At 39.1% G+C, this 19,631-nt stretch overlaps 2 long non-coding RNA genes across 2 annotated transcripts; both read right to left on the reverse strand.

The window, feature by feature from the left end:
* Window positions 1-7,444: 7,444 nt before the first annotated feature.
* Window positions 7,445-9,259, reverse strand: LOC125197373 (uncharacterized). The gene is made up of 3 exons (XR_007172053.2): window positions 8,008-9,259; window positions 7,824-7,896; window positions 7,445-7,752 (listed from the first exon to the last, which is right to left on the reverse strand). It is a non-coding gene; the product is annotated as an uncharacterized LOC125197373 (long non-coding RNA).
* An 8,275-nt stretch (window positions 9,260-17,534) lies between these two features.
* LOC148928438 (uncharacterized) lies at window positions 17,535-19,346 on the reverse strand. Its single transcript, XR_016128685.1, has 3 exons — window positions 18,093-19,346; window positions 17,915-17,982; window positions 17,535-17,838 (listed from the first exon to the last, which is right to left on the reverse strand). It is a non-coding gene; the product is annotated as an uncharacterized LOC148928438 (long non-coding RNA).
* Window positions 19,347-19,631: the final 285 nt, after the last annotated feature.

A 19,631-nucleotide genomic window follows, 5' to 3' on the forward strand; every position in this document is an offset into this window, starting at 1 on the left:
ACCCTTTTTGAGCCAGGTGGTGTGTAGATTTCGCCGGAAACCGAAGATCACATCATTCTAGAGGGCGAAAGCAAAAGTGCGGAAAAGAAGAGAAAAGAGGCAGCTTTTGAGCTCCTCAATAACAGGAGAATTCAAAAATTGCAAAGTGTGTGCAATTGGTTTTTCTTGTCTTCTCCTTAAAGATCCTTATAATTGCCAATAGATTCATCCCACAAGGAACTTAGATCTAGAGTTGGTCATAGGTTAGAAGATCTTTGGTTTTGCAATAAAGCTTCAAGGTTTACACGTGGAGAAGTAGCAAGTCACTTCTATTCTTTGGAGAATCACAATTGTAAGATTCAATATCATAATTTAATATAAAATTATGTGATTAATTGCGCAATAGCATGTTTATAAATGTTGTAGCATGAAATTGAATCGATTCACATAATCACCTAAATAGATTCTTTTTATAAATTTATTTAATTTGCAATTTTCCTTGTGCAAACCCCAACAGCCTCCCCATCATTTGATAAACAATACATACATGTAATAATCACCTAAATAGATTCTTTTTATAAATTTATTTAAATTGCAATTTTCCTTGTGCAAGCCCCAACAGCCTCCCCATCATTTGATAAACAATACATACATGTAATAATCACCTAAATAAATTCTTTTATAAATTTATTTAATTTGCAATTTTCCTTGTGCAAGCCCCAACTGCCTCCCCATCATTTGATAAACAATACATACATGTAATAATCATCTAAATAGATTCTTTTTATAAATTTATTTAAATTGCAATTTTTCTTGTGCAAGCCCCAACAGCCTCCCCATCATTTGATAAACAATACATGTAATAATCACCTAAATAGATTCTTTTTATAAATTTATTTAATTTACAATTTTCCTTGTGCAAGCCACAACTGCCTCCCCATCATTTGATAAACAGTACATACATGTAATGATCATCTAAATAGATTCTTTTTATAAATTTATTTAAATTGCAATTTTCCTTGTGCAAGCCCCAACAGCATCCCCATCATTTGATAAACAATATATACATGTAATAATCACCTAAATAGAGTCTTTTTATAAATTTATTTAATTTGTAATTTTCCTTGTGCAAGCCCCAACAACTTCCCCATCATTTGATAAACAATACATACATGTAATGTAGGTGAAATTAAAATGGCTGAGGGGCACCCCACCTTAACCCTGCTTATGCTCTCTCCTATTTTATTATCTATTTATTTATTCTTTTATACATTTTTTCTTAATCATCATGCTTAAAAAAATGATCATTCTATTAATGTGGAATGGAGAGATTACAAATGTCTAAAATAAAAGAAAAACATCTCAAATATAAATACTTCTATGTCTATGGTATCTTAAATGAGTTATTATAGATATTCTTACTTATATTATTTTTATTTTAATATGCCCAATCAATTTTTTAAAATATGATTTTAATAGTAATAAAAGAAAAGTACATAAAAATTTCGCCCACACCTACCATAACCAAACTCCCAATTCTTGTAACTAGTGAGGAATATACCGAGCTTTGGGTTTTATAAATTTTATAAAATTAAAAAAGTCAATAAAATTTTCTAAAATATTATAATCGAATCGATTTCATAAAACAAAACAAAGAAGGATTAACACGCATCAAACGAAAAATTTCTGTTAGTACTTTACATGTTGGTAAAAGTTTTTTAGCTGCAGACTACAGAAATTATGTTCGAAATTTGATCAGAATTACCGAGGGATTGGCCACCGTCGGAAATTCAACTTTTTTTTTATAGTGATATCTCATATTTCGTATTACCAAAATAAACCCTTAAAATACTTTAATAAATTGAAACTTTTATTTTACATATATTATAGGTTGTATTTATTTTAAAAAGTCTAACTATTTACATTAGTAAATATATTAGTATAATATTTTAATAATTTGAATTTTTAAATTATGTAGTTTCAGTCAATTATTATTTCTCTTATAAATTTCATCGGTGAATTAAAATATGAATAATATTTTGATTAATAATACTCCCTCGTCCATGAAAATAGTCTCATTTTACTATTTTTGGGATGTCTACAAAAAATAGTCTCATTCTTAAAAATAGAAAGTTTCTCTCCCATACTTTTCCCACTTTATCTTCCCTCTCTCATAATTTCATTATCTCTCTTACTTTACCTACTTTTTCTCCTCATTTCTCTTTACGAATTTCTCATTAAAACTCTTGCCATGCAAAAATGAGACAATTTTTTTGACAGAGAGCGTATTTTTTTGCCTCCCAATCCTGTTTCATGCATGTGTTTTATAGCAAAACTGCACTGAAATCTGCAAACTAACGACCCTTTTTGAGCCAGGTGGTGTGTAGATTTCGCCGGAAACCGAAGATCACATCATTCTAGAGGGCGAAAGCAAAAGTGCGGAAAAGAAGAGAAAAGAGGCAGCTTTTGAGCTCCTCAATAACAGGAGAATTCAAAAATTGCAAAGTGTGTGCAATTGGTTTTTCTTGTCTTCTCCTTAAAGATCCTTATAATTGCCAATAGATTCATCCCACAAGGAACTTAGATCTAGAGTTGGTCATAGGTTAGAAGATCTTTGGTTTTGCAATAAAGCTTCAAGGTTTACACGTGGAGAAGTAGCAAGTCACTTCTATTCTTTGGAGAATCACAATTGTAAGATTCAATATCATAATTTAATATAAAATTATGTGATTAATTGCGCAATAGCATGTTTATAAATGTTGTAGCATGAAATTGAATCGATTCACATAATCACCTAAATAGATTCTTTTTATAAATTTATTTAATTTGCAATTTTCCTTGTGCAAACCCCAACAGCCTCCCCATCATTTGATAAACAATACATACATGTAATAATCACCTAAATAGATTCTTTTTATGTAATACCCGCACCATTAGTTTGCTTTCGATATATTAATGTGGAACTAGAAATGTAACGTCCTCTCTTTTCGTGAAGTTTTAGTGGAACTCGAGCCTTTAATGAAACTTAATCTTTTTAGTTGCAAAGTAAAAGCTAAAGAAGTAAGTGAGCGAGTTAAAACAGACTAAAGATACACTTCGGAAAAATAAAGTGTTTTGAATGGTATTTTCGTGTCCAATAAAATGAACAACTAATAAAATAGATTACATGGATCAAAGTCCTTAAAGAAAGAAAACAAGGAAAGGAAATTATAAAATGTGGAGTGCATTTCGGGCCTTTTCTCCAGGCCCAATTTAGGGCCCGTTTCGGGCAGCCCGTCGGCCCAGACATCAAATCCAGGCCCGCTCGAAGTGCAGCTAGGTGGGAGCTAAGATTCCTCTCTCACCTGCAAGATAAAAACAAGTTTTAATGGCCATGGGACAAGAGTAATTAATGGAATACTTATAGAGGGGAAGAAACAACCTTTCTTTTCCTATGAAGACCAAGGACTTACCCAAAAAGGGGGCAAGTCCAGCCTGCAAAGCCCTTCACTAATGCAGCACCTGTTATACCTAGCCACAATCAAACAATGGGATTTATTCACCAAGTACCAAGTACCCAAACTAGCCAACAAACTACATTAAGACAAAGGGGCTGCATGATCAGAAAAAGAGAGATATGTTGTGATATGAAGACAAGAGAGATCAGCCCCATTTAATTCCCCCATAGTACACCACAACCAATCTATAAAATCCCCTCCACAACACATTCAACTTCCTTCTGCATACCATCAAATTTTCAGCAAGATAGAGAGTAAAGAGTGGCACATAACCGAGAGTAACAACAAGGGCAGCCCCATTTTCTTCACTATCATAAGAGGTAACACACAACTTCCCTTATGACTCCTTTTTCATCCATGTAGAAAATCACCACACAACCATGCTTAAGCACAAAGAGGTCACTTACAAATCCACAACTCGGAATCAGTAAGAAGAACAAATACAAGCGAGAACAGAGCACCTCAACATAGAAATCTTAAATAGCATACTAAATCCTAAATAGAATCGGTAAAGCACTAGCACACTCCTTGCCTTTCATTGATTTCATGTTTAAGATAAGAAGATTAGAGCTTTCCTGCATAACAGAAGAAGAAAAACAACAGGCTGCTGCTTTTACCCCTGTGAATAAACCCAACAAGAATAAATCTTTAAAATCAGAGGCATAGTTTTGAGAATATCTACTTCCTTTCCACACCTAAATCATAGGAGATGAACAAAAAAAAAAGAGAGAGGCTAAAGAACTTAGCCTTAGAAAGGCAAGCTGTCTGGTATGGTCAGTCAACGGCAGAACTCCGGGTAGTCGACCGGGGCGACGGCGCCGCAGGAGCAGTAGCGCGAAGCGGCGGCGCCTCGAGCCTCGCCGCGCAGCAGCCGTCGTTTCCCCCGAGCCTTAGACGGCGATGACGGATGCAGCCGTGAAGGAGGCGGCGCTGCCTCACCGGGAAACGCTCAGCGGCGTCGAGTGTCGAGTTGCAGGGGAGTATGCGCCGGCGGAGTCCGGCGAGGCAACGTGAGGAAGAAGAGGGTGGAGCCGCCGATTTTTCCTCTTCCGATTTAGGATTTTAATTTGGGAAATTTTTGATTAATGAGGTAGAGAGAGGAGGGGAAGGCAACGAGTCACCGGCGACGCACAAGGGAGGAGGGCGCTGATCGGAGCAGCCGGCGGCGGTAGACGAGGAGGCGCCGCCAAGCTCTTCCTTGTGCAAACCCCAACAGCCTCCCCATCATTTGATAAACAATACATACATGTAATAATCACCTAAATAGATTCTCTTTATAAATTTATTTAAATTGCAATTTTCCTTGTGCAAGCCCCAACAGCCTCCCCATCATTTGATAAACAATACATACATGTAATAATCACCTAAATAAATTCTTTTATAAATTTATTTAATTTGCAATTTTGCTTGTGCAAGCCCCAACTGCCTCCCCATCATTTGATAAACAATACATACATGTAATAATCATCTAAATAGATTCTTTTTATAAATTTATTTAAATTGCAATTTTTCTTGTGCAAGCCCCAACAGCCTCCCCATCATTTGATATACAATACATGTAATAATCACCTAAATAGATTCTTTTTATAAATTTATTTAATTTGCAATTTTCCTTGTGCAAGCCACAACTGTCTCCCCATCATTTGATAAACAGTACATACATGTAATAATCATCTAAATAGATTCTTTTTATAAATTTATTTAAATTGCAATTTTCCTTGTGCAAGCCCCAACAGCCTCCCCATCATTTGATAAACAGTATATACATGTAATAATCACCTAAATAGAGTCTTTTTATAAATTTATTTAATTTGTAATTTTCCTTGTGCAAGCCCCAACAACTTCCCCATCATTTGATAAACAATACATACATGTAATGTAGGTGAAATTAAAATGGCTGAGGGGCACCCCACCTTAACCCTGCTTATGCTCTCTCCTATTTTATTATCTATTTATTTATTCTTTTATACATTTTTTCTTAATCATCATGCTTAAAAAAATGATCATTCTATTAATGTGGAATGGAGAGAGTACAAATGTCTAAAATAAAAGAAAAACATCTCAAATATAAATACTTCTATGTCTATGGTATCTTAAATGATTTATTATAGATATTCTTACTTATATTATTTTTATTTTAATATGCCCAATCAATTTTTAAAAATATGATTTTAATAGTAATAAAAGAAAAGTACATAAAAATTTCGCCCACACCTACCATAACCAAACTCCCAATTCTTGTAACTAGTGAGGAAACAAATATACCGAGCTTTGGTTTTTATAAATTTTATAAAATTAAAAAAGTCAATAAAATTTTCTAAAATATTATAATCGAATCGATTTCATAAAACAAAACAAAGAAGGATTAACACGCATCAAACGAAAAATTCTGTTAGTACTTTACATGTCGGTAAAAGTTTTTTAGCTGCAGACTACAGAAATTATGTTCGAAATTTGATCAGAATTACCGAGGGATTGGCCACCGTCGGAAATTCAACTTTTTTTTTTATAGCGATATCTCATATTTCTTATTACCAAAATAAACCCTTAAAATACTTTAATAAATTGAAACTTTTATTTTACATATATTATAAGTTGTATTTATTTTAAAAAGTCTAACTATTTACATTAGTAAATATATTAGTATAATATTTTAATAATTTGAATTTTTAAATTATGTAGTTTCAGTCAATTATTATTTCTCTTATAAATTTCATCGGTGAATTAAAATATGAATAATATTTTGATTAATAATACTCCCTCGTCCATGAAAATAGTCTCACTTTACTATTTTTGGGATGTCTACAAAAAATAGTCTCATTCTTAAAAATAGAAAGTTTCTCTCCCATACTTTTCCCACTTTATCTTCCCTCTCTCATAATTTCATTATCTCTCTTACTTTACCTACTTTTTCTCCTCATTTCTCTTAAAGAATTTCTCATTAAAACTCTTGCCATGCAAAAATGAGACAATTTTTTTGACAGAGAGCGTATTTTTTTGCCTCCCAATCCTGTTTCATGCATGTGTTTTATAGCAAAATTGCATTGAAATCAGCAAACTAACGACCCTTTTTGAGCCGTGTGTAGATTTCGCCGGAAACCGAAGATCACATCATTCTAGAGGGCGAAAGCAAAAGTGCGGAAAAGAAGAGAAAAGAGGCAGCTTTTGAGCTCCTCACTAACAGGAGAATTCAAAAATTGCAAAGTGTGTGCAATTGGTTTTTCTTGTCTTCTCCTTAAAGATCCTTATAATTGCCAATAGATTCATCCCACAAGGAACTTAGATCTAGAGTTGGTCATAGGTTAGAAGATCTTTGGTTTTGCAATAAAGCTTCAAGGTTTACACGTAGAGAAGTAGCAAGTCACTTCTATTCTTTGGAGAATCACAATTGTAAGATTCAATATCATAATTTAATATAAAGTTATGTGATTAATTGCGCAATAGCATGTTTATAAATGTTGTAGCATGAAATTGAATCGATCCACATAATCACCTAAATAGTTTCTTTTTATAAATTTATTTAATTTGCAATTTTCCTTGTGCAAACCCCAACAGCCTCCCCATCATTTGATAAACAATACATACATGTAATAATCACCTAAAAAGATTCTTTTTATAAATTTATTTAAATTGCAATTTTCCTTGTGCAAGCCCCAACAGCCTCCCCATCATTTGATAAACAATACATACATGTAATAATCACCTAAATAAATTCTTTTATAAATTTATTTAATTTGCAATTTTCCTTGTGCAAGCCCCAACTGCCTCCCCATCATTTGATAAACAATACATACATGTAATAATGTAATACCCGCTCTTTGTTACCTTTTCTTTAAGACTAATGTCAACCTAGAGAAATGTTTGTTGTTTTCAAATCAGAAATATTAGTCGATGGTCTTGCTTGGTTGCTAATTTGAAGAGTGTCGATCAAACTAAAACAGATTTTCGTATATACGTGTGAAATACAATAAACGTCAAGAAATGAAAATGAGGTTACTTTGTCAAACTAGAAAGTCCGAATACATATCAAGCTACTCTATAACTATAAAATAATTTACACGTGTTGACAAAAAAAAAAAAAGAATTTAAGAATACAAATATACAAAGAGTTGGGCCTCGACTCTCGAACTCGAGATTTCTTTCGGCCCAAAGACTTAGAGGGCAGCCCGAAGGCCCGTGCAGCCAGCCCGACTGCCTCGTCTCGATCCCAGGCCACATCCCCAATTTTTTTTAAAAAAAACCCTTTTCCTTTATCTGCCATTAAACCTGCAAGAACCTACAAAACGAATAAATATTTTAGATTACTTTTCCCAACATCAAACCAAACAAGGAAGGAGGCATCCTTACTTTACCAAAGGAGGTCTAAATGATCCCAAAATGGGAGGTACACTCCTACACAGCCAATGCACCAAACCAAGAGCTGTATGTGAAAAACAAAAATTCTTAAAACTTAGGAGTACAAGGCTGCAAACCTGTGTACTAAGTAATAAATGAAAGAAGGGACAACTGAGATAAAACATTTAGAATTTACCTCTCATTGCTGCCAAGAATTTGAGACTTGCCTCTTTTGGAGTGGCAACCTATCCTTTGACCGATACCTTGCTGATCAGCTAGCCCAAAACGTGTCCCTCCAGCTGCGCCAAATCAGCCCAAACCGAACAGCCACCTGCTTCCCCTGCACATCAAACAAAGTAACCTAATGAAGGTAGTACTTATGTTTCAAGAAAGAGACAAAGGAAGTAAACTAAAGGTGCCATCTGCAGCATGAAAACAAAGAGCTTTGACAGCCATTTAAGGCCTCACGAGTACACCACACTTCGCCTATATAAACCACCATAAACCGCCCCTGACTCCCTCCCCAGAAACCACAAATTCACTCACAATCAAGGAGTGCAGCAAGGAATCGGGAGGAGCAAGAAGGCGAGGAGGGGCAGCGGCAACACGGAGAAGCAGCCGTAAAACGAGAATCGCAAAGGAGAGGTATTCCATAGCCCACCCTCACCAATGCATCATGATAGCCAATCATAGATAATCAAGAACTTAGAACTATAGGTGCTCAAAAATCCAATGTGAACTTAGCAATATCGACTGATAGAACCCATACTTTGAGTAAGAATACAAACCAACACAGTAGGCCTCATGTACAAGTTTTGATATCAAAGTTTTCCCCAATTAAATTACTACCCAAGATGGTTTCAACATCACACAGTAAGATACACTAAGACTTCATCTTTGAAACATAGTATTGTTACAAGGAAATAAATGAGAGGAAAAAAACTTAGCTTTGGAGCGAGGAGTGATGGGAGAGCTGCCGGACGACGAGCTGCGATGACGGCGGTAGAGAATTCGCCGGAGGGAGCCAGGAGAACGCCGGAGGCAGGGAGAAAGAGAGGCGATGCCTCCTTCCTGTCGGCGACTCCGCTAATAAAGTTGAGGCGACGGCGGGCTGGTCTTCAAGGCGGGCCAAGCCGCGTCTACCTCAGCCGGAGACGTCGGCGACGGCGCTGAATCGCCGAGAACGAGCAAAGGATGAGCGGAGAGGGGAATTTCAGAGGCGCGGCGTAGCAGCCGAAGGAGGGAGAGATTAGAAGGGAAGAAGGAGAGAGAGAGTTGGAGCAGCGGCGACGGCGGAGCTCGCCGCGCGATAACGGCGACACAGGCGCGCCGTCGATCCAGAGCTGGAGCCGGCGACGAAGGGGGGGGAGATGCGCCGTCGTTCCTCTCCAAAGCAAGGATTAGGAATTGGGGTTTTTGATTTTGATTTTGGGGATTTTGTGTTTTGAGAGAGAGAGGCCGATAGTTTTGAGAGAGGAAGAAATTGGGCCTCTTTCATTTGGGCCTCTCCTTTTCTTCTTTTGGGCCTCTATAAATTAAATGCATGGGCTAAGGTTTTGTTAATTAATGGACCAATTCTTTAAATAATCTAAGGAGTTGGGCTAATAATTAAAATAAAATGGGAGTTTGCTCTAGCCTAATTAAATCATGAGCCCACCTATGTTGCTTAATCAAATAATTGAGGTTAAGTAATGGTCCGCTAATTTATTTCCACAATGATAAATTTAATTCCCAGACTTTAGTATTAGCGCTCGAGTAATTTATGGTGCGAAATGATGAAAAGACCTCGAGTCTATTTTAGTACTCAGGGACTCTTTTTATGAATTAAGGAAAAGGAATAAAATGATCACGCACTTAGGATGCATCCACGTTTAAGCTTAATTGATTTATCAAAGTCTAATTAAATATTATGCTATTTCCTAAAGGGGCGTCTACGAACGTCATCTAAGGCCAAGTTAAGGAAATTACGGAAAGAGCTTTAGCTTTTGAGGTGGGCATTTCTTTCAAAATGTGATTTCAGTATGAAAATGTGAATCTTTGCTCAAGTATGTTGTCATGCCATGTTTTGTTTTATGATTACCTATCTGCTTAGCTATGCCAATTTAAGTTAAATCGAATTCGGGTCCAAGTAGGGCCGCAAACCCTACTCGGACTAGTGTACACATAAGGGGACCGTGAGCTAACAAAAGGGGTTGGCCGGTCCAGTGACCGTCGTGGAATGTGGCCACTTTCCCGGTTCACATCAGTTTCAGATATGGTATATCTATGTTATGTGATTGCGCAATCAAATCTTTACTAAAGGAAAAGTATTTTAGTGACTCGGGTCTTTTTAAGTAAAACCCCGTGATCACTCAACTGTGGCATTGACAATTAAAGATAAAACCATTTTTGGCAATGTGCCCACTGAGTATATCAAATACTCAGCCCTGCATGTTATTTTCAAATGTGCTGGTTGAACGTGTACGAGGAGGCGAAGGTGTTGGGACAAGACTTTTAAATAAGTAGTTAGGTAACCCAAAGTAGCATGTCTTCATACGTGCTATTTTGTCTTGGACTCTTCCGCTGCAAATCTAGAATTATGTGCTAGAAAGCTATGAACTTAGTCTTGATACTCTGAACACGTTTTGACTATGAACCCATATGCCTTTGATACTATTGATTTAAGTGATTTCATCCTTTTATTGTTGTCCCTTGATTATTGAGAATTTTTAGTCGCGAAATAGCTACGCTCACTAGCACTAGGGAGTTGTGGTCGTGACAGAGTGGTATCAGAGCACCGTTCTTTCGCTCTGGACCCAAGAACCTTCTTTTCAAGCCTTAGTCGAGAATGATAGTACTAGACTAGGATAGTACTAAAATGGAAAGCTTAAAAGGACCCAACACCTCGACTCGTCACGTTCAACTGCAGCAATGAGGTAAGAAAGAAGTTTTTACCAGAAAAATTTTCAGTTATTCATGAAAGAACTTGAAAAAAAAAAATGATTTCTTTTTGAAGATATTGTGAAAATATTCAGGGTTTTCAAGGAAAAGCATGTAAATTCCATTTTTCCTATGAATCATGGAATTTCAAGTTTAAATTGTTAAGCATAAGGATGTCTTTGAGACAAATGCTAAAGTATTATCAGTTACACATGCTCGATTATGTGAAGTATGATGATAGATTAAGGAACTTTTTAGGAAGTTACGGAATGACTAACGCATGCGAACATAGAATGCCTAAGAAGTACGTTAGACTAAACGCTCTTGAACAGAGTTGTAAGTTGATGACTTCCTTACCGCTTTTCTAAGCGATAAAATGAACGAGTATATGCAAGTTAGGGCAAACCCCTAATTTTGTTTTAAGAATGAGGAAATATAGATGAATGTGTCTAAAAGTGGACCCCACACCTTTTCCTCTACCCTATCTCTTGACGAGACCACGATCCATGATGTTGTAATTGGAACAATTCCAAATGTACAAGAATGAACCTAACAATTTATAAATAACCCATCTATTCTTAGATGGTAACGATCAGACGAGATACGAGAAACTACCTACGGCACATGGGCGTCTGTTGAACGTTTTAAATGATGGGAACAACATGAAGTTCCCTTTGTCTTCATGAACTCAATCATAATCAAAATGAGCGTACCCTTGATCCAGTAAAGGAGGTGTATCCTTACACGAAAAGATATCGTACTTACGATCAAATTAAGTGATCCAGTCTTGCGTAGCAAGTCAAGGAGGCTACGTGATCTAGAAACAATGCTTATAGCACGCTGTGAAGCACGATGGAGAGTGCAATGTTTTACGAGAATGAACGTCCTGACTTATCGAGATCATTATGAAAATATGACCTTCAACGACAGCTATTAGTTGTAACACCAGGAATCCTAGCTTGGAATCTATGGTTTCCTAGAACGCTCTGATCATGTTCAAGCTCCGAAAGAACAAACAAGAAAGTGTCACATAAGTGGAACATATGATTATGATCAACAGTACTTACTTGGATTCCCATCGATTTCTTTCTATGAACCTCCTTAATGAAAATGCCCTCGTCTACTTTAGACCTTAGATTGACTTGGATTTATGCAACTAATGCCTCATTTTTTTTTTCTCCTACGAAAGTTGTGACTCTCTTTCAATTTGTTGGCTATAGTAGTTGAGCTCATTGTTCAGAAAATGTAAGGTGTTGAGTTCATAAGCTCCGGTCATAAACCTTCGACTCTAAAGTTGCTTACGGCCATGCCCTCCAGAATAATCTCATTTTGAACATCCTGAACAAGGGTGTCCTGCCGTCTTTTTAAGACTTTCACGTTTTTGCAAGTAATAAGTCACTATCATTTTATTTATTTATTTTTTTTTACGAAAATGGTGACTTACTTTCAAATCTTAAATTCGAAAGACTTATATGTTCTCAAGCATCTTTGTTGTTTGTTGTCCCCCGTATGACCCACCATTGATAAAATCAATATCCCAGATTCTTTAACTCTCACGGTATAACTTCACCCTTAAGTTGCTGATTTTTTCAGACATTTCTTCTCAGAGAATGGCACAATAAGTGGAACTTTTGTTCACCTCCTTATTTGGCAACCATATTGTGACTATTTCGTTCTTATATGAGTGAATTTTTCTTGTCCAGTTCCACTACATGCATTATTTCTAGCTCAAGATTTCTTTCTGAAACACTAAGTTAAGGCTAATGTATTGCATTTTCCTTGATGGTAGTTGACTTTTCCAAAAATATTTCTTTCACTTTGGTCGCTACCTGTGAATCCATTGATGTATTTCCATGATTTCCACATTATAATGTTGGTGAACCATGATCAACGTTAATCCATGGCAATTGTTTACATTTCTAAACCCTCTTGCGACTAATCATCTGAGGTCTTGACATGTTGAAATCATCATCCTTGATGTCCGGATCTAGTCAATTTGAACGGACAATTTAACCATCTTATTTGACAAGCCTACTATGGAAATTGAGAGTTCATACAGTATCATCTTATTCTCATGACCTACCTCATGTTCTTTCAAGTTCCCATAAGAATTGAATTCACAAATTCGATGGGTTTAAGTATTTGAAACCATTTGAACCTTGAAGTTCTTTGAATGGATACGATAAGTTCAATTGAACTTAGTACTTGCCTTCAAAATCAATTGTCACGATTTGAGGTCGAAAATTCACAACAGTCGAGCAAGAGATGTTATTCTTATCCCTTTGGATATTCTATAGTCCTTTCAATAAAAGAAATTTGCAGTCATGTTTCTTCTAGGTGACATCAGTACCTATCCAAGTTAAGACTGTTTGATTAATCATCGAGTTCTTAGTACAAGGCAATCATGAAGGGCATAGTTGTTTGGACTTTTCGCACTTGTGTGCCGCCGGTCACGAGCTGCTATGGGATGGATCGTTACGCTATATACATAGAATGTAGGCCACAAAAAGAGAAATGTAAAGGAATCTTATATACGTACAGACCTAATGACTTTTCGTTATGCAAGACTTATTTATCTAAGTGATTAATCGTTTGGGGCACAAATAACAAAGTGAACTAGGAGAGCCACGAGGAAATGGAGATCAAGATCATCGTTAGGTAACGAAATCTAGTGAAAATATGAACACTCTCATAGATTACGTTTTAATGAACGGATGTCTTCGACAAGAGGAAAATCATCTGAGATATGGCGCAATAAAACCAACGAATGAAGGAACGATCGGGAAAACGAAAACGTACTTCAAATGAGAATAAGAAGCAACAACTTGCCCCAAAACCATCGCAGAATGGCGGTAGAGAAGCCGATCTCAATAAGAAGGTTGAGTACCGACCTAAGGCCCATCCCCGCGCTAAGTGGTCAAGAAACCACCGTGGAAAGTGCATAGTTATGACACATAGGTGCCTTAATTGTGGCAGAAGCGGACATTTCTCCAGGGAATGCTGTACAAGAATACTAGGACAGGAGGGAGGCAGGACTATTAAGGGCAGCGTCCGTAGTTGCGGGCACTTCAAGCTGAGCCAAGAAGAAAGACAGTCCTAATCACCATATCACCAGCGGCAGCTACGCCAGAGGTTTCCCACTCAGACTATAGTTACTGCACCGAGGCAGAAACAGCCTAAGATTGAGCAGGGAACCAAGAGCAAGACAATTTAGCAAGTATGGGAACTCTCCTCAACATACCTATTGTCATTCTTTCATGTCAGCACCTTGCGTGGATACTTTAGAATTGCCTACTGATGAAATCGAACATAAGATGAGGGTGTTCTCACCCATAGGAGGCCTTAAAGATACCTCACGAACTTGCTCGAACGTAGAATTCACTATGGGAAACCTTAAGTTAGTGGCTCACAATTTACATGTAACGTTGATGTGGAACGTCGACATCATATTGGGAATGGATTGGTTAGCCGAGAACTACGCTACCATTCTTTGTAAGGAAAGGCAGATCTCTGTGCAATACCCAGGGAAAGAACCCACAATCTTTCACGGAATATCCGTGAGGCGACGAAAGTCCATAGATTCTGCGCTACAAGCGGCCACTATGATAAGGAAAGGATGCTCTGCATACCTCGTTTATCTGAATGGAGAAGAGAAAGAGGACCGTAAGATTGAGGATGTAGAAGTGGTACGAGAATTCCCAGATGTCTTTTCGGACGCACTACCAGGATTGCCGCCAGACAGGCAATTAGAATTCACAATCGATCTCGAACCAGGATCGGCCTCGGTATCGAAGGCACCATACAGAATGGCGCCTAAAGAGTTAGAAGAACTCAAGATACAGCTACAGGAATTACTAGACCTCGGTTTCATCCGACCCAGTGTGTCACCATGGGGCGCACCAGTGCTCTTCGTGAAGAAGAAGGACGGAACACTGAGAATGTGTATCGACTACCGAGAGTTGAACAAGCTGACGCTCAAGAACAAGTATCCTCTACCAAGGATTGATGACCTTTTGACCAACTTCGAGGGGCGGGTGTATTCTCGAAGATGGACTTGAGATCAGGCTATTACCAACTGAAAGTCCGACATGATGATGTACCCAAGACGGCGTTCCGCACTAGATGCGGCCATTACGAATTCACTGTAATGCCTTTTGGACTTACAAATGCCCTGGCAGTGTTCATGGACTTAATGAACCGCGTGTTCCATCCATACTTGGACAAGTTCGTCCTAGTCCTTATAGATGATGTACTAATCTATTCGAAGAACGAGAAGGAACACGAGAAACGTCTGAGAACCACCTTAGAGACGTTGAGAGCCGAGAAACTCTATGCTAAGTTTGGAAAATGTGAGTTCTGGCTTAACAAGGTGAACTTCCTTGGACACATAGTAACGGCAGAAAGGACCCGAGTGGACCCTGCAAAGGTGGAAACAGTACAACGTTGGCAGTCACCAACAACGCCTAATGAGATTCGAAGTTCTTAGGTTTGGCTGGATATTATCGAAGGTTTATTGAAGGATTTTCTAAAATAGCCAGACTACTGACTCAACAGCTCAAGAAAGGAGCTAAGGTCAATTGGACGCCGGAGTGCGAAGCAAGCTTCCAACTATTAAAAGAAAAGTTGACCACCGCACCAGTCCTAGCCGTGCCAGCACCAGGAGCAGGCTATGTAGCGTACACCGATGCATCAAAGATTGGACTTGGATGCGTACTGATGCAGAATGGCAAGGTGATTGCGTACGCGTCACGCCAACTCAGGCCACACGAGCTAAATTACCCCACTCATGACCTTGAACTAGCAGCAGTGGTACATGCCTTAAAGATTTGGAGACATCACCTCTACGGAGTTCGATGTGAGATCTTCACGGACCACAAGGGCCTTAAGTACTTCTTCGAGCAGAAGGATTTAAACATGCGACAACGCAGATGGCTCGAATTAGTCAAGGATTATGACTGTGGTATAAATTACCACCCAGGCAAGGCCAATGTAGTGGCAGATGCCTTGAGCAGGAAGACTATGCCCCAAGTGGCCACCTTCCTCACACAGAATGAGGAGCTCATACGGGAATTTGCTAAGATGCGACTGGAGGTAGTAAGAGCACCAGAGACGGTGGAAGGTAGGATCGCCCCTTTAGTGATTGAACCAGACTTAAGGGCCATAATTGTTGAGGCTCAAAGGAGTGATGAAGCATTAGAGAAAGTTCGTCTTAAAGTGAGGTCGGGAAAAGAGGTGAGTTATCATGAAGAAGCGGATGACGCCCTCACTTTTGAAGGGAGATTATGTGTACCCGATGACGAGGTTCTCAGAAATGGGATCATGAGCGAAGCGCATGAAACACCCTATACTGCCCACCCAGGAAGTACGAAAATGTATCAAGATATGAAGAAGCAGTTTCGGTGGGATGTCATGAAGAGGAGCATAGCGTCGTTTGTAGAAAGGTGCCTAGCATGTCAACAAGTGAAGGCTCTACATCAACGACCCTATGGGAAATTGCAACCCCTAGAAATCCCCGAGTGGGAATGGGAACACATTGCTATGGACTTCATGACAGGGTTGCCAAGGTCACAAAAGCGCGCACTTCGTGACAGGATTGTTATTTGGGTGATTATAGATCGCCTCACCAAAAGCGCGCACTTCGTACCAGTTCGTATTACTTACGAATCGAACAAGTTAGCTCAAATCTACGTGCAAGAGATCATACGATTACATGGAATACCGGTGACGATCACATCAGACCGTGATACGAAATTTACTTCTAGATTTGGATAAGCCTGCAGCAAGAGCTAGGCACCAGATTGAATTCAGTACGGCATTCCATCCACAGACTGATGGGCAGTCTGAGAGGACAATCCAGACCTTGGAAGATATGCTGAGAGCCGTCGTGCTCAACCGTGGAGGAAACTTGGAGCTAGTACTACCATTTATAGAGTTTGCTTACAACAACAGTTGTCAGCATCTATAAACATGGCCCCAAATGAAGCATTGTATGGAAAGAAATGTAGACCACCGCTTTACAGGAATGAAGTCGGAGAGAGAAAGATACTCAGACCGGATTCTGTAAAGGAAATGATAGAGATTGTCCGTCAGATTCGTGAGAGAATCAAGGAAGCTCAAGATAGGCAGAAGTCTTACGCGGATGCTCGCCGAACCAATCTGCAGTTCAAGGCGGGAGACAAAGTTTTTCTGAAAGTATCTCCGTCTAAAGGGATTACGAGATTCGGCGTCAAGGGCAAGCTAAGGCCACGTTTCATCGGACCCTACGAGATTCTAGAAGAAGTGGGTCCTGTGGCGTACGGATTGGCACTCCCACCGAGTTTCGGGAATGTACACAATGTCTTTCACGTATCATAATTGAGGAAATACGTGTTCGACCCGAAACACATAGTCCACCAAGAGGAAATGGTTTTGGAACCAGACTTAAGCTATGAAGAGAAGCCAGAGGAAATATTGGATAGGAAGGTCAAGGAACTGAAGAACAAATCTATTGTAACGGTGAAAGTTTTATGGAAACACCATGGTCACGAGGAAGCTACGTGGGAATTTGAAGACAAGATGAAGGAAAGGTACCCAGAGCTGTTTGAGTAACATAAGCAAAATTTCGGGACGAAATTTTTGCTAAGGTGGGTAGAATGTAATACCCGCTCTTTGTTACCTTTTCTTTAAGACTAATGTCAACCTAGAGAAATGTTTGTTGTTTTCAAATCAGAAATATTAGTCGATGGTCTTGCTTGGTTGCTAATTTGAAGAGTGTCGATCAAACTAAAACAGATTTTCGTATATACGTGTGAAATACAATAAACGTCAAGAAATAAAAATGAGGTTACTTTGTCAAACTAGAAAGTCCGAATACATATCAAGCTACTCTATAACTATAAAATAATTTACACATGTGTTGACAAAAAAAAAAAAAGAATTTAAGAATACAAATATACAAAGAGTTGGGCCTCGACTCTCGAACTCGAGATTTCTTTCGGCCCAAAGACTTAGAGGGCAGCCCGAAGGCCCGTGCAGCCAGCCCGACTGCCTCGTCTCGATCCCAGGCCACATCCCCAATTTTTTTTTAAAAAAACCCTTTTCCTTTATCTGCCATTAAACCTGCAAGAACCTACAAAACTAATAAATATTTTAGATTACTTTTCCCAACATCAAACCAAACAAGGAAGGAGGCATCCTTTCTTTACCAAAGAAGGTCTAAATGATCCCAAAATGGGAGGTACACTCCTACACAGCCAATGCACCAAACCGAGAGCTGTATGTGAAAACAAAAATTCTTAAAACTTAGGAGTACAAGGCTGCAAACCTGTGTACTAAGTAATAAATGAATGAAGGGACAACTGAGATAAAACATTTAGAATTTACCTCTCATTGCTGCCAAGAATTTGAGACTTGCCTCTTTTGGAGTGGCAACCTATCCTTTGACCGATACCTTGCTGATCAGCTAGCCCAAAACGTGTCCCTCCAGCTGCGCCAAATCAGCCCAAACCGAACAGCCACCTGCTTCCCCTGCACATCAAACAAAGTAACCTAATGAAGGTAGTACTTATGTTTCAAGAAAGAGACAAAGGAAGTAAACTAAAGGTGCCATCTGCAGCATGAAAACAAAGAGCTTTGACAGCCATTTAAGGCCTCACGAGTACACCACACTTCGCCTATATAAACCACCATAAACCGCCCCTGACTCCCTCCCCAGAAACCACAAATTCACTCACAATCAAGGAGTGCAGCAAGGAATCGGGAGGAGCAAGAAGGCGAGGAGGGGCAGCGGCAACACGGAGAAGCAGCCGTAAAACGAGAATCGCAAAGGAGAGGTATTCCATAGCCCACCCTCACCAATGCATCATGATAGCCAATCATAGATAATCAAGAACTTAGAACTATAGGTGCTCAAAAATCCAATGTGAACTTAGCAATATCGACTGATAGAACCCATACTTTGAGTAAGAATACAAACCAACACAGTAGGCCTCATGTACAAGTTTTGATATCAAAGTTTTCCCCAATTAAATTACTACCCAAGATGGTTTCAACATCACACAGTAAGATACACTAAGACTTCATCTTTGAAACATAGTATTGTTACAAGGAAATAAATGAGAGGAAAAAAACTTAGCTTTGGAGCGAGGAGTGATGGGAGAGCTGCCGGACGGCGAGCTGCGATGACGGCGGTAGAGAATTCGCCGGAGGGAGCCAGGAGAACGCCGGAGGCAGGGAGAAAGAGAGGCGATGCCTCCTTCCTGTCGGCGACTCCGCTAATAAAGATGAGGCGACGGCGGGCTGGTCTTCAAGGCGGGCCAAGCCGCGTCTACCTCAGCCGGAGACGTCGGCGACGGCGCTGAATCGCCGAGAACGAGCAAAGGATGAGCGGAGAGGGGAATTTCAGAGGCGCGGCGTAGCAGCCGAAGGAGGGAGAGATTAGAAGGGAAGAAGGAGAGAGAGAGTTGGAGCAGCGGCGACGGCGGAGCTCGCCGCGCGATAACGGCGACACAGGCGCGCCGTCGATCCAGAGCTGGAGCCGGCGACGAAGGGGGGGGAGATGCGCCGTCGTTCCTCTCCAAAGCAAGGATTAGGAATTGGGGTTTTTGATTTTGATTTTGGGGATTTTGTGTTTTGAGAGAGAGAGGCCGATAGTTTTGAGGGAGGAAGAAATTGGGCCTCTTTCATTTGGGCCTCTCCTTTTCTTCTTTTGGGCCTCTATAAATTAAATGCATGGGCTAAGGTTTTGTTAATTAATGGACCAATTCTTTAAATAATCTAAAGAGTTGGGCTAATAATTAAAATAAAATGGGAGTTTGCTCTAGCCTAATTAAATCATGAGCCCACCTATGTTGCTAAATCAAATAATTGAGGTTAAGTAATGGTCCGCTAATTTATTTCCACGATGATAAATTTAATTCCCAG

This window comes from Salvia hispanica, chromosome 4 (assembly GCF_029641045.1).
Source record: "Salvia hispanica isolate PSC_SH4W2 chromosome 4, Shi_PSC_v1, whole genome shotgun sequence".
Classification (NCBI taxonomy): Eukaryota; Viridiplantae; Streptophyta; class Magnoliopsida; order Lamiales; family Lamiaceae; genus Salvia; species Salvia hispanica.